This window comes from Cebus imitator, unplaced genomic scaffold (assembly GCF_001604975.1).
Source record: "Cebus imitator isolate Cc_AM_T3 unplaced genomic scaffold, Cebus_imitator-1.0 Scaffold25, whole genome shotgun sequence".
Lineage (NCBI taxonomy): Eukaryota > Metazoa > Chordata > Mammalia > Primates > Cebidae > Cebus > Cebus imitator.
Genome location: NW_016107340.1, coordinates 7,961,328 through 7,972,385, shown reverse-complemented (window position 1 = coordinate 7,972,385; position 11,058 = coordinate 7,961,328).

Genomic DNA, 11,058 nt, shown 5'->3' with positions numbered 1-11,058 from the left:
AAAAAAATTTGAGGCAAATACCTGTGATGAACATTGATGCAAAAATCTTCAATAAAATACTGGCAAACAAAATGTAACAGCACATCAAAAAGCTTATCCATCACAATCAAATAGGCTTCATCCCAGGGATCCAAGGCTGGTTTAACATATGCAAATCTATAAACATCCATCACATAAACAGAACCAAAGACAAAAGCCACATGATTATCTCAACAGATGCAGAGAAGGCATTAGACAAAATTCAACAGCTCTTTCTGCTAAAAACTCTTAATACACTAGATATCGATGGAATGTATCTCAAAATAATAAGAGCTGTTTATGACAAACCCACAGTAAATATCATACTGAATGGGCAAAAACTGGAAGCATTCCCTTTGAAAACTGGCACTAGACAAGGATGCCCTCTCTCACCACTCCTATTCAACATAGTATTGGAAATTCTACCCAGAGCAATCAGGCAAGAAAAAAAAAAGGGAGGTATTCAATTAGGAAAAGAGGAAGTCAAATTATTTCCATTTGCAGATGACATGATTGTATATTTAGAAGACCTCACCGTCTCAGCCCAAAATTTCCTTAAGATGATAAGCAACTTCAGCAAAGTCTCAACATATAAAATCAATGTGCAAAAATCACAAGCATTCCTATACAACAATAACAAACAAACCGAGAGCCAAACCATGAGTGAACTCACATTCACAATGGCTACAAAGAGAATAAAATACCTAGGAATACAACTAACAAGGGACGTTAAGGACCTCTTCAAGGAGAACACAAACCACTGCTCAAGGAAATAAGAGAGGACACAAACAGATGGAAAAAACATTCCATGCTCATGGCTAGAAAGAATCAATATCATGAAAATGGCCATACTGCCAAAGTAATTTATAGATTCAATGCTATTCCCATCAAGCTACCATTGACCTTCTTCAAAGAACTGGAAAAAACCACCTTAAACTTCATATGGAACCAAAAGAGAGCCCGCATAGCCAAGACAATCCTAAGCAAAAAGAACAAAGCTGGAAACATCACACTACCTGACTTCCAGCTATACTACGAGGCTACAGTAATCATAAGAGCATGGTACTGGTACCAAATAAAGATATAGAGCAATGGAACAGAACAGAGGCCTTGGAAGTAACACCACACATCTACAACCATCTGATCTTTGACAAACCTGACAAAAACAAGCAATGGGGAAAGGATTCCCTGTTTAATAAATGGTGTTGGGAAAACTGGCTAGCCATGTGCAGAGAGCTGAAACTGGACCCCTTCCTTATACCTTATACAAAAATTAACTCCAGATGGATCAAAGATTTATACATAAAACCTAACACCATAAAAACCCTAGAAGAAAACCTAGGCAATACCATTCAGGACATAGGCATAGGCAAGGACTTCATGACTAAAACACTAAAAGCAATGGCAACAAAAGCCAAAATAGACAAATGGGATCTAATTACACTTCAGAGCTTCTGCACAGCAAAAGAAACAATCATTAGAGTGAACCAACAACCAACAGAATGGGAAAAAAATTTTGCAATCTACCCATCTGACAAAGGGCTAATATCCAGAATCTACAAAGAACTTAAATTTACAACAAAAAAAAAAAAAACACAACCCCATCAACAAGTGGACAAAGGTTAATAACAGACACTTTTCAAAAGAAGACATTTATGTGGCCAAAAAACATATGAAAAAGTGCTCATTGTTGCTGGTCATTAGAGAAATGCAAGTTTAAACCATACTGAGACACCATCTCATGCCAGTTTGAATGGCCATCATTAAAATATCTGGAGATAACAGATGCTGGACAGGATGTAGAGAAATAGGAATGTTTTTACACTGTTGGTGGGAGTGTTCAACCATTGTGGAAGACAGTGTGGTGATTCCTCAAGAATCTAGAAATAGAAATTCCATTTGACCCAGCAATCCCACTACTGAGTATATATCCAAAGGATTATAAACCGTTCTGCTATAAAGACATATGCACATGTATGTTCACTGTGGCAATGTTTACAATAGCAAAGACTTGGAACCAACCCAAATGCCCATCGATGATAGACTGGATAAAGAAAATGTGGTACATATACACCATGGAATACTATGTAGCCATAAAAAAGGATGAGTTTGTGTACTTTGTAGGGACATGGATGAAGCTGGAAACCATCATTGTCAGCAAACTGACACAAGAACAGAAAACCAAACACTGCATGTTCTCTCTCATAAGTGGGTGTTGAACAATGAGAACACATGAACACAGGGAGGGGAACATCACACACTGGGGCCTGTTGGGGGGCCGGGGTGCTAGGAGAGGAATAACAGGGTTTGGGGAGATTGAGGAGGGATAACATTAAGAGAAATACCAAATGTAGGTGACGGGGGGATGGATGCAGAAAATCACCATGGCACGTGTATACGATCCTGCACAATCTGCACATGTACCCCAGAACTTAAAGTCTAATTAAAAAAATTTTTTTTTAAAAATTGTTACCTTTCTGTTAGTTTTGAAGCAGCTATGTTGTCTGAGGTATATATCTTGGGGTTCATTATGTGCCGGGAAAATTTAGGACATGGACACACATGAGGAGTTTAGGAGTGAAGGTTTAATAGGCAGAAGAGATGAGAAAGAGAAATAGCTCCCCATATAGAGAGATTGGCCTCTGAGCAGAAAAGACTGACTAGCGGCAGATGTGCCGGATTTTATAGTCTGGCTTGAGGAGGTGTTGTCTGATTTACTTGGGGCTCACAGATTGGTTCAATCAGGTATGAAGTTTAGTTAGTGCAAGGGGAAGGCTTGTCTCCCTGCCCTAATCTTATTATGCAGATGGGCTTCCCAGTTGATCAGTGCCATCTTGTCCGCTCTTTGCTGTACACATGGTTGACAAAGAGAAGGGAAGATGGAACTGCCATCTTGAACATGTTAAGTCCCTATTTCCTGCTGGCATTCACCCGCACAGGCTCCCAGCTTGCTGGTCTCTGTCTGCAGCTCGACTTTACATGCTGCTCTTTGTTAGCAAATGACTTGTGGCTGCTTTTTATTAAAGAGATAATGTTACCGAGGACTCCCGTACCCTCACTGTCTGCCTAAGTGATTTCTTCTTAACTCTTATATCAGTTTCACCATGGAGCAGCTTCACAGAGCTCCTCATGTCACCATTCCAGAAGTAGATCTCTCCTGTGGTGTTAGTTTTTCCTTTTATTTCCTTCTTAAAACTTTTTAATTTTTGTGCATACATAGTATGTGTATATGTTTATGAATTATATGGGGTATTTTGATACAGCTCTATGGTGTATATTGATCACCTCAGGGTAAATGGGGTATCCATCACCTTAAGCATTTATCCTTTATATTAACACCACCACAATGATAGTTTTAGCTATTCTAAAAAGTATAATCAAATTAGTGACTATAGTTACCCTATCATGCTATCAAATCCTAGATCTTATTTACCCTATTTTTTGTACCCATTAGCAATCCTCTCTTGCCTCCACCCCCTCACTACCCTTCCCAGCCTTTGGTAACCATCCTTCTACCTTCTATCTCTATGAGTTCAATAGTTTTAATTCTTAGTTCCCATAAATAAGTGAGAACATAGGAAGCTTGTCTTTCTGTGCATGGCTTATATCACTTAACATAATGACCTCCAGTTCCATCTACATTGTTGCAAATGAAAGGATCTCATTTTTTTTTTTATGGCTGAATGGTGCTCCATTGTGTACATGTACCACAGTTTCTTTATCCATTTTCTGTTGATGGACACTTAGGTTGCTTACAAATCTTGGCAATTGTGAATACTGCTGCAATAAACACAGGAATGCAGATATCTCTTTGATACACTGATGAAGGCCTCAGGACTCTGCCCAGTGCTCTATTCTACAATGGCCTATAGTGACAAAAATAGCCAGTACTATGCTGTTTTTGCCACTATAGCTCTCTAGTATAATTTGAAACCAGGTAATGTGATTCCTCCAGTTTTGTTCTTTTCATTCAAGAGAGCTTTGGCTATTCTGAATCTTTTGTGGTTCCATATAAATTTTAGAATTCTTTTTTTCTATTTTGGTAAAGAATGTCTTTGGTATTTTGATAGAGATTGCATGGAATCTGTAGATTGCTTTGGGTAGTATAGACATTTTGGTAATATTGATTCTTTCAATCCATTAACATGGAATATTTTTTCATTATTTGTGTATCCTCTTCAATTTAGTTTATTAGTGTTTTATAGTTTTCATTGTAGAGATCTTTCACATTGTTGGTTAATTCCTAGATACTTTATTTATAACTACTATAAATGGCATTCCTTTCTTCATTTCTTTTTCACATTGTTCACTGTTAACATATAAAATGCTACTGATTTTTGTATATTCACTGTGTATTCTGCAACTTTACTGAATTTGTTCATCAGGTCTAATCATTTTTTAGTGGAGTCTTAAGGTTTTTTTCAGATATGAGATTATATTATCTGCAAACAAGTATAATTTGACTTCTTCCTTTTCAACTTGGATCACTTTATTTCTTTTCTTGTGTGATTGCTCTAGCTAGGACTTCCAGTGCTATGTTGAACAAGAGTGATGAAAGTTATTATTGTTGATTTCTAGTTTTATTCCTTTGTGGTCAGAGAAGATACTTGATATTATTTCAAGTTTTCAAAATATTTTGAGACTTGTTTTGAGACCTAACCTACAGTCTAGCCTTCAAATAATTCCTGTGCTGAGGAGAAGAATGTGTATTCTGCAGCCATTAGATGAAATGTTCTGTAAGTATCTATTAGGACCATTTGGTCTGTAATGCAGATTAAGTCTGATGTTTCTTCCTTGATTTTCTGTCTGGATGATCTATTTAATGTTGAAAATGGGGTGATGAAGTCTCCAGCTATTACTGTATTGGGGGCTATCTGTCTCTTTTGCTCTAACAACATTTTATTTATATTTCTGAGTCCTTCAGTGTTGGGTGAATATACATTTACAATCATTATATCCTCTTGCTGTATAGACCCCTTTATCATTATATAGTGACGTCCTGCTTTTTTTCAGTTTCCATTTCCATGGGATATCTTTATTAATCCCTGCATTTTCAGTCTTTTGTGTCTTTATAGATGAACTTTATTTCTTATAGGCAACAGGAAATGGTAATGTGATTCCATTCATGCACTAGTTCTTATAGTCTTGGAAAAGTACCACCTTGTTGGTCTTGAATAAGATTCTGAAGGATTATTCAGATTTTCATGTGGAGACTCTTCTTCTCTTTTCTTACTCTCTCCCAAGCAAAAGGAGTCTGTCTCCATCTGTGCTGAGCTGCCTGGAACTGGGGGAGAAGTGACACAGACACCCCTGTGGCCACCACCACTGGTACTGCACTGGGTCAGACCTGAAGCCAGAACTGCACTTGGTCTTGCCCGAGGCCCACTGTAACTGCCCCATGTGGTTCCAGAGGTGTTGTCCGGGAGCCAGGGCCTAGAGTTGGAAACCTTAGAAATCTACCTGGCACTTCATTTTACTGCAGCTAAGCCAGCATTCAAACCATAAGCCAAAGTCCTTCCCACCCTTCCCTCCCCTTTCCACAGACAAAGGAACCTTTCCCCATGTCCATCACCACAGCAGGCCCACAAGGAGTACTGCCAGGGTTCCACTGATATTCACTTGCGTCTTCAGAGCTCTTCAGTCAGCTTGTGGTGAATGCTGCCAAGCCTGGAACTCACCCTTCAGGGCAGTGGGTTCCCCTCTGACCCAGGGTAGGCACAGCAATGCCATCCAAGAGCTAAGGCCTGGAATCCAGGGTCCTGAAAGCCCGCTTGATGGTCTTCCCCACTATGGCTGAGTTGCCACATGAAGATGTGTAGGGGGAAACCCTGCAAGTGCCGTGGCAGAGTCTGAAGCCTCAGCCTGTTCCCATATAAATATTGATTTAGAAAAGAATTAGAAATGTTGGCACATAGTTATTCCTTTATATAATCATATATAATCTTATACTCACTTATAATCATAAAGATATATACTCAGTATAACCTTTAATTTTACTAATGACTGCTGGGTTATGAAGCACAGAACTGAGGTGACATTGTGAACAAAGTGACCCTAAGGCAAGATGCTCTAAGCCCTCTGTCACGTCCGCATAAGGGCTGCCGGAGGGCGCCTTGGCTGTGCGGCAGCACCAGTGCTGTGAAATCGCCCACTGTTTAGCCAGCTAGGGAAGGAGACGTCCAAAATGACCGAGACATCTCCTTCTGGGGAAGTTAGGAGAAAACTCCGCTTCCCCAAGCTCTTGTGGCAAGGCCTGACGGCTGTCAGGGAAGCCCGCAGGCCATCGGGGGCTTACTGTGTCTGTGGATGCTGTGCTCCGGCGGTCACATTCCATGTCTGCTCTCACGCCCTGCTCCTGCACCTGGTTTCTCTTTTTCTTAAGAGATAAGAATTAATAATAGTAACATAATCTTAGTGTCCTTGGTATTTCTGACAAATATGCGAAGAGCGCTGACGCATTAGGTTTTCTCCTCACCTTGGCTACTTGAAAGAATTGGGCCCCCATCTTCAAGACACGTGATTGCCCTGACCCTGTCACCCACCACCATCCCTCACCCTACCCTCCCTGCCCACTGCTTTGTACTCAACAAAAGTCAGAGTGTCCAGGCACTCGGGGCCACTGCAGGTCCCTGCGCTTTGGCTGGCAGTGGACACCCTGGCCCAAACTCTCTTTTCTCTATCTCTGTGTCTGTGTCTTTTATTTCTACCATTTCTCATCTCCGCACCAACAGGCAGGGGCTCACAGAACCCTATAGGGCTGGACCCTATAAAGGTGAAGTCCCCTTTATTATTCCTTCACCTTTTCTCAATTAGGAGTCTCTCCTCATAGCCACCACAGCTGTGAATATGCTTGTTGTTGCCTGAAGCCAGCACATCTCACAGTCTCACCCAAGGCCCATGGCATGTATTACCTGGCTACGCAAGTGACGAATTCTGCAAGGACAGGGTTGTTTCCTTCAAGGCAGCAGATTCCCTTCTGGTCCAGGGTATGTCTAGAAATGTTGTCTGGGAGCTAGGGCTTGGAATGAGGGCCTCAGGGCCCAGTGCTCTATTCTACAATGGCTGAGCTGGTATTCAAATTGGAAGACAAAGTTCTCTTATCCCTCTCTTCTCCTCGAGCAGAAGGAAGGGCGTCTCTTTTGGAGCTGTGAGCTATGCTGCCTGGGATTGAGGGAGGGGTGATGCAGGCACTCCCTTGTCTGCCCTGGCTGGTGTCTCAGTAGGTCATGTGCCCAACAAGTCCCCGGGCTCAGAACCCAGCATAGCAGTACAACTTGCCTAGAGTTGCAATTTTTGTTGCCTAGACTGCCTTTCTGGGTAATTTGGGACCCCAAAGCACTTTAGGTCATGGAGGCGAGGCTTGCTGGAACTGAAATTATAACCTCCGGGACGAATGATTCCCCTCTGCCTATGGTTGGTCTAAATGCTCCCTCTGTGGGTGTCAGCAGAGTTCCGCCCAGTGTTGGCAGCACTATAGGCCATACAAAGTCCTACAGTTGCTGTGCCCTCCCTCCCATAAGTGCACAGATCCTCTATGCCACATGACACCGTCAGGGTATGGGAGAGAGCTGGCGTCAGCAAGTGAGCACTGTTTTTCTTTCTCACCTTCTTCATTGCCTCTTTTGGTGACATAAAGTTAAAACCAGGTATTGTGATTGTTCACCTGATTTTTGGTGCTTTCTTTGAAAGGCGCTTTTTGTGTGTGTAGTTAGCTGTTAAATTTGGTGTTTCTCTGGGGTGGCGGATGATTGGTAGAGGCTTCTATTTGGCCTCTTTTTTCTCCGGCTAATTTTTATTTCTTTAATGACAAATTATGTTAAATACCTTTTAGAAGGCTTATTTATAACTTTCACTCTTTTTTGTTGAGCTTTTTTATTTTTAAATTATTGATTAGTAAGAGTTTTTTAAAGAGTCTGGAAATGCATACAGTATTAAATATATTAATAGGTATTACCCTGTTTTATTCCAGCCTGCGGCTTGTTTTTCACTCTCTAAATGGTGGCTTTTAATCAACAGAAGTTCTCGATTTAATGACATTTAATTGTAAATTTTTTTCCTTAATTGTTAGGGCTTTGGTGTATCCTGTTTAAGATATCTTTACCTTTCCAAGGATTATAAAAATATTCTCCCATGTTTTCATCTAGAAGATTTTTATTTTTAAAATTTAATTATCTGATTCATTTGTTTGGATATGGATAAAGTGGAATTCATTTTACTTCCCAGATGAATCCAAAATATAAGCACCATTCATTTTAAAAGACAATTTTCTTCACTAAATTTTACCTTTGTCATGAATCAAATGAACATTTATGTGTGTGTCTTTCTCATCACTCTATATGTGTAGACTTGAGCTCAGGTCATGCTATCTTAACTACATTTGCTTTGTGGTAAATATAGAAATTTGATAGTATAAGTCCTACAGAATTTTTTCTTCTTTCATATTTTCTTGGTCTTTTTATTGATTTCCTTGGTCTTTTTATTTTCGTATAAATGATTGCTTGTCATTTCACATAAATGATTGCTTTGTCAACACACGCACATGTTGAGATTTTGATCAAGTGAAATTGACTTTTACAAATCAATTAGGTGAATTTTGTCATTTTAATAATATTAATTCATCTGGTACATGAACATAGTATATTTTTCTATTTATTTATTTCTATTTATTTATTTAACTAGGCTCAGTGATACTTTGCAGTTTTCCATGCCTTGCTGTAATAGATTTATTTTCAGAAAATTTTTTTATATTGTAAATAGTATTGTTTTTCAAACTTTATTTTGCAATTGATTGTTGCTAGAATACAGAAATACAACTTATTTTCATGTATTGACTCATAATCTAAAAGTCATGTTCAATTCACATGTTTATTCTAATTGCATGAAGATTCCTTGGATTTTTCTGTATATATGATCATTCCAAATTTTATTTTTGCCACTGGCATGAATAGTTTTCTTCATTTCTCCCACAGTAGATCTTGGTATTTTTTGTGCTCAATTAAAATGTTGCTTAGTCCGTTTTTGGTATTCAATTCCTTTAAGTTTGACCAGCAAAGATTCAACTCTGGTTCACTGAAATAATTGGGCATTTTGTTGCCATATCTAACTGAATCCAGAATATCACAATATTAGTGACAAAAGCTACAAATGACTCAGACAAGGGCTTATACACTTCAACCTAAAACTTTCTGTTTACAGGAAAGCTCAAGATATTTCTTTTCTGGCTTAAGTGTCCTCATTCCTGTGTTATCTAAAGTACTGCCTGTAAGGTTCTTATGTAGTCATAGATTTAATTGCCAATTTCCAGAAAAACTTATATTTATCTTTTCTCATTTTATGGTTTTCTTTTCATGAAATGCAAACTAGCTACTTCCTCATCTCTGTGTTAATATTAATAAGAATAAATCTAATTTTTCTAATCATTTTCACAGTGACCTAATCCATTACAGCCACTAATAGTCTTTCCTTATCTAGGCCAAATAATTTGATTAATTTTGTTCCTTAATATAATGATGATGTTAGGATCGTTCGGTAGCTTTGTATGCAAACTATTCTGAGTGTCCAGTTAGAGGAAATATTTTGTAATATGTATTATCAAAATTCAGATATTATTTTCATGGTAGACCTTGGTTTGGCTATGGTTTAAAAATTAGTTGGGAAGAATTGCAAAGGGTTCCCCTGGTTGGAATGTTAGCTTAGTTATTCTAAGATTACTTTCACATTGAGCTAGGGTTAAGAGTAAGGACCATAATTGCTCTGTGCCTTGTGTAATATCAGTGTTTAGTAAATCCTTTTTGGTAGAGTTGATGAAAAGGTGCCATCTCAGGACCAGTTAAGTATTCTTCATAATTTCAAGGAGGTCCTCTTATCTACCATGTCTTCAGAAGAACTTCCTAATTCCCTGGGTCTTTTTTATGCAAAAGAAAATGATGTATTTCTGATTTCCTCTTCAAACTTTGGTACATTTGTTTTAATGCATTTAAAAAAATATATATAGGAATGCAATAAGAAATATAATTTTTATGAAACAAACATTGATTTTAAAAATTTTCCCACAGCTGATTCTAATTTAAAAGTTTGATATTAGAGAGATAAACAGTATGCCTTGTTTAAAATTCAGTTGGAAAATTTCAAGCTTACTATACATTTGTTTCTATTTTATTCACGAAGACACATAGATATATATAATAAGCATAGTATCTATAACATTACTGAGTTCTCATCATGGTTTGCAGAAGTCATAATGATAACTAATTAGTGTTTGTTGAATTCATACTTAATAATTGATTTATAAATAATTTTTTTCTTCTGGATAAAAAAAAACCATACATATTTTTATTGTTAAAAGAATTATACTTCAAAGTGTGTCCCTACATATAGGTATATGTCCATAAAGGGAGGGAATAATTATAATGAATAATATCATTTTACAGAGAATCAAAATTAGTTCTATGTTACTTTTGTTTTAGAGAAATGACCAGGTTGTGTAATATGCAACTACCTGCTGCCGTTTCCAGAAGAGTAGGCATAGGGGTTGAGCATGTAACTGCTGGCATGAGTAACTAACAGCCTAGCTCCCTTTGCGTTGTATGAGCGTTATAGTTCCTTTATCTGAGGACCAAGAGGGCCTACCTAGGGGAAGATGCAGAGTTCGCACTGGGGCCAGATCTACCAGATGCTTTTTGAGAATAAATATAAACCATATACCTATGTTTCTTGATAGGTATGAAAATGTTGCTGCAAATGAATATTAAATAATTGCCCTTAGAATAGTTTAAGGTAAAGTTGAAATGTATTAGTTTGCTCTATGAATAAATATATCTTACCTAAAATTGATCTGTTAGTTTAGAAAGTAATTTATGATACTTAAAATATTCTTAGAGAGCAGGTAGCTAACTTATACCATATAAAAGCAAACAACACGGGCTTTCACGGTATAATTTCACTGCCAATAATTTGACATCTTCTGCCATCTAAAGCATCAAGTACCAGGAGGTCCCCATTAATAGCACAAAGCCATATATATTCTCTCTCTCTCATCAA